This window comes from Rhincodon typus, chromosome 13 (genome assembly GCF_021869965.1).
Source record: "Rhincodon typus isolate 14 chromosome 13, sRhiTyp1.1, whole genome shotgun sequence".
Classification (NCBI taxonomy): domain Eukaryota; kingdom Metazoa; phylum Chordata; class Chondrichthyes; order Orectolobiformes; family Rhincodontidae; genus Rhincodon; species Rhincodon typus.
The window spans coordinates 64,491,267-64,496,651 of NC_063344.1; positions in this window are offsets into that span (position 1 = coordinate 64,491,267).

Here is a 5,385-nt window from a genome sequence, read left to right on the forward strand (position 1 = left end):
GAAACAGACCCTTCGGTCCAACCAGTCCATGCTGAACGTAATCCCAAACTAAACTAGTCCCACCTGCCTGCTCCTGGCCCATAGTCCTCCAGACCTTTCCTATTCATGTACTTATCTACGTCTTTTAAACATGTTTGCACAATACCTGTCAATTTAATGCTCACTTACCTTTTAAGGATCATTCACTGCCTTAAGACATATTTGACTTATTCCTATCATGTTTTTATAACAGTCGAATTTCCCAAAATACTTGTGAACATATTAAGCCACAACAAGCTTGTCCCATGATTCACAACAACAATGCTTGCATTTTTTTTATTTTAAGTTTTCAGACTATCACAAAGCTCGGGCTTTAACTGGATATTTTACCTCACAACAGTGAATGACATGACATTGATGTAATATCAGTGTTTGCAGTTTGTGATCTGTGCACCAAAATGAGTGGGAAGGTAGAAGGGCTTCATCTGATGACCATTGGGAATGCTATAATGGGTAGGAGATGGCCTGGTGGTATCATCGCCAGACTATTAACCCAGAAACCCAGCTAATGTTCTGGGGACACGGGTTCGAATCCCACCATGGCAGATGGTGGTATTTGAATTCAATAAATAAGGAAAAAAGGTCTGGAATTAAGAATCTACTGATCACCATGAAATAATTCCCGATTGTCAGAAAAACCCTTCTGGTTCACTAATGCTCTTCCCTTCAGGGAAGGAGATCTGCCACCCTCACCTGGTCTGGCCTACATGTGACTCCAGACCCACAACAATGTGATTGACTCTCAATTGTCCTCTGAAATAGCTTAGCGAGCCACTCAGTTGTACCAATCACTACAAAGTCTCAAGGAAAATGAAACCAGACAGATCACCTGGCATTGACCTAAGCACCAGAAAAGACAATGGCAGAAACAGCCCTGTCGACCATGCAAAGTCCTCCTCACTAACATCTGGGGGCTAGTGACAAAATGGGGAGAGCTGTCTCACAGACTAATGCAAGCAATAGCCTGACATAGTCATAATCACAGAAACATACCTTACAAACAATGTCCCCCACACCTGGATACGTCCTGTCTCTCCGGCAGGACAGACCCAGCAGAGGTGGTGACACAGTGGTATACAGTCGGGAGGGCGTTCATCTAGGAGTTCTGAGGAAGGGTCACCGGACCCGAAACGTTAACTCTGTTTTCTCCTCCACAGATGCTGCCAGACCTGCTGAGCTTTTCCAGCAACTTTGTTTTTGTTCCTGATTTACAGCATCCGCAGTTCTTTTGGTTTTTTATTCCAGCACAGTCTGTAACCTCATGGCCCGGCATATCCCCCACTCAACCATTACCATTAAGCCAGGGAATCAACCCTGATTCAATGGAGAGTGCAGGAGAGTATACCAGGAGCAGCACCAGGCATACCTGAAGATGAGGTGTCAACCTGGTGAGCCACCAAACAGGACTACTTGCATGCCAAACAGCGAAAGCAACAAGTGATAGACAGAGCTAAGTGATCCCAAAACCAATGGATCAGATCTAAGCTCTGCAGTCCTACCACATCCAGTCATTAATGGTGGTAGATGCTTATACAACTCACTGGAGGAGGAGGAAGCTCCACAAATTTCCCCATCCTCAATGATGGAAGAGCCCAGCACATCACTGCAAAAGATAAGGCTGAAGCATTTGCAGCAATCTTCAGGCAGAAGTGCCAAGTGGATGATCCATCTTGGCCTCCTCCAGTGGTCCCCAGCATTACAGATACCAGTCTTCGATTCACTCCACGTGATACCAAGAAACAGTTGGAGACACTGGATACTGCAAAGGCTATGGGCCATGACAATATTCTGGCAATAGTACTGAAGACATGTGCTCCAGAACTTGCCGCTCCCCTAGCCAAGCTGTTCCTGCACAGTTACCTGACAATGTGGAAAATTGCCCAAGTATGTCCTGTACACAAAGAGCAGGACAAATCCAACCCGATCATTTACCGCCCCATCAGTCTACTCTCGATCATCAGTAAAGTGATGGAAGGTGTCATCAACAGTGCTATCAAGCAGCACCTGCTCAGCAATAACCTGCTCAGTGACGCCCAGTTTGGGTTCTGCCAGGGCCACTCAGCTCCTGATCTCATTACAGCCTTGGTTCAAACATGGACAAAAGAGCTGAATTCCAGAGGTGAGGTGAGAGTCACAGCCCTTGACATCAAGGCTGCACTCAGCTGAGTGTGGCATCAAGGAGCCCTAGCAAAACTGGAATCAGTGGGTATCAGGCGGCAAACTCTCTGGTGGTTGGAGTCATACCTGGCACATAGGAAGATGGTTGTGGTTGTTGGAGATCAATCATCTCAGCTCCAGCACATCTCAGCAGGAGTTCCTCAGGGTAGTGTCCTAGGCCTAAGAATCTTCAGCTGCTTCATCAATGACCTTCCCTCCATCATAAGGTCAGAAGTGGGGATGTTCGCCGATTATTGCACAATGTTCAGCACCATTCACAACTCCTCAGATACTGAAGCAGTCCATGTTCAAATGGAACAAGACCTGGATAATATCCAGGCTTGGGCTGACAAGTGGCAAGTAACATTCGTGCCACACAAATGCCAGACTATGACCATTACCAATAAGAGACAATCTAACCACTGCCCCTTGACATTCAATAATGTTACCATCACTGAATCCCCCATTATCAACATCCTGGGTGTTATCATTGATCAAAGTCTCAACTGGACTCACCACATTAACACAGTGGCTACAAAAGCAGGCCAGAAGCTAGGAATACTGTGGTGAGTAACTCACCTCCTGACTCTTCAAAGCCTGTCCACTATCTACAAGGCACAAGTCAGGTGAGTGATGGAATACTCCCCACTTACCTGGATGAGTGCAGCTCATAAACACTCAAGAAACCTGACACCATCTAGGACAAAGCAGACCACTTGATTTGCATTACATCCACAAACATCTACTCCCTCCACCACCGATGCTCAATAGCAGCAGTGTGTATTATCGACGAGACGCAGAAATTCACCAAAGATCCTCAGACAGCACCTTCCAAACCCACGACCACTTCCATCTAGAAGGACAAGGGCAGCAGATATATGGGAACACCACCATCTCCAAGTTCCCCTCCAAGCCACTCACCATCCTGACTTGGAAATAAATCGCCGTTCCTTCACTGTTGCTGGGTCAAAATCCTGGAATTCCCTCCCTAATAGCATTTTGGGTCAACCCATAGCAGAAGGACTGCAGTGGTTCAAAAAGGCAACTCACCACTACCTTCTCAAGGGGCAAATAGGGATGGGCAAGAACTGCTGGCTAGCCAGCGACGCCCACATCCCACAAATGAATAGAAAAAAAATCCACTTCTTTCAGAAGCTATTATAAGAAGCTGGTGAACTGTCAAAGTTTTTGAAGCAGGCAAGTGGAAATCTAGATAAATATATTTCAGTCTTTTTTTCTAAATATGTGGATAAATCCTCACAAAAATTATAAAGACAACATCTTGTTATTTCTGAGATAGTAGGAACTGCAGATGCTGGAGAATCTGAGATAACAAGGTGTAGAGCTGGATGAACACAGCAGGCCAAGCAGCATAATAGGAACAGGAAGGCTGATGTTTCGGGCTTAGACGGGCCCTGATGAAGGGTCTAGGCCTGAAACGTCAGCCTTCCTCCTCCTATGATGCTGCTTGGCCTGTTGTGTTCATCCAGCTCTACACCTTGTTATCTTGTTATTTCTTCTACTTTTGGACTGTGGACTAAAAAAGGAAGATCCTGCTTTAAACCAAGAGAAATGGATGCAGTTTTAAAATCATGTCTACTGGAGCACATTCTGCGTTGTGTATTTTTTGTTGCCTTTTTCTCTAGAACAATAGGAGCAAAAGCAGACAGCCATGGGGTCAATGGATTCTGAACTGGTGACAGTTGATTGACAACAATATTTTAATTGGCTCCTGACCAGGTAATCATTTCTTGTGTGGGGCCAGTGCAGCAAAGAAACATTAAGACTATAAACCAAAAGGATCAAAAATCTCTGTCCTATCTCGAAGCATTACAAATTCTCAAGTAATATCTAGCTGGCTCCCATTCACCGTTCTCTGTAAATTCCCCTCATGGAAGGAAAAAGAGAAAATGATCTTTTAAGAAACTGAAGGTCACAATTTCTCAAATAGTGCCTGAACAAGAATCTGTGTCCAAACAACTTTGTCTCATTGACAATGAACCAAAATGAATTCGATGAAAGCAATTCATTAAATCCAGTTGTTCAGAGAGGTGCTGTTGGACTGTGTTGCCCCTGATGTTTCATCATTTTTTTCACCTTTAATATCATGTTGTGTTTGACTTTGCATGTCTACCTGTTAGTAAAAGGGAAAATTTAAGGAAGGGTAGAGTTTACACGATAAAGAATTATAAGTTAGCAAGTCATCCTTCTTTTCTGTCATGGGTTAAGGACAATTTATCCATAGCCAGGCCATTTTCTTGTTAATTACGGAAACCTGGTGAGTGTATTCAGTTAATCTAAGTTTGTCAATCAGGTAATTGGGATAGTTTAACGAATATTTTTTCACATTTATAATGACTCCAGGATTAATCAGCTTGATTTCCAACACACTACCTTAGTGACCTGTGGCAAAAACACAGAAACAAAGTAAGGACAGATGCAGCTGTGGGAGACAACATTGAGAATTATAATAATTAATTGTGGAATTCTATTCATGGTTGGTGATTGTTGTGTATAAAATAGATATTTTCATCAATCAGCTTTGTACATATTGAGTATCATGGACCAGATCAGACTCTCTCAAAATATTTTAAGAAGGTAGCGTAGGCCCTAACTTTTTCTTATTTTAAAGACAAATGTAAAGTGTCTGTTCCAGATGCAATGCGACTGGTCAAACTACTTGATATTAAGCAAAACGCAATTTATTTAAACACTGTAGTTAAAATACAACCAAAGAAACAGGCATTTGGAATAACAACTCTGTTGGAAACTTAACAGAGTAATAGATACAGTAACTATTACTGATTACCTGTTCCAATATCGTCACATCCCATAATCACAGCCCTTGGCAAAAAAGGCAAATTCAGACATTGATTCTCACAAGCAGTTCTCCAAGCCAGGAGGAAAAACATCAAGAGAAAATTCAGAGAGAGTAGCAATCAAGAGACATTCACTGAAGCTTAAAATTCTTTTGAGACCCCAATTGCTTCTGCTTAAACTAAAATTAAAAACTAAAAGAAAACTAGAAAACCTGGGTCTGTGAGAGCTGGCCACACACAGCTGCTTCCAACTTTAGAAAAAAACCCAAGGCTTCACAAGCTGTTTATTCAAATGGTCTTCAGTATCTGGCTTGGTACCTCTGCCTTACAACCTCTCTTCATAAAAAAAACAGGATAAAATACCCTCTTG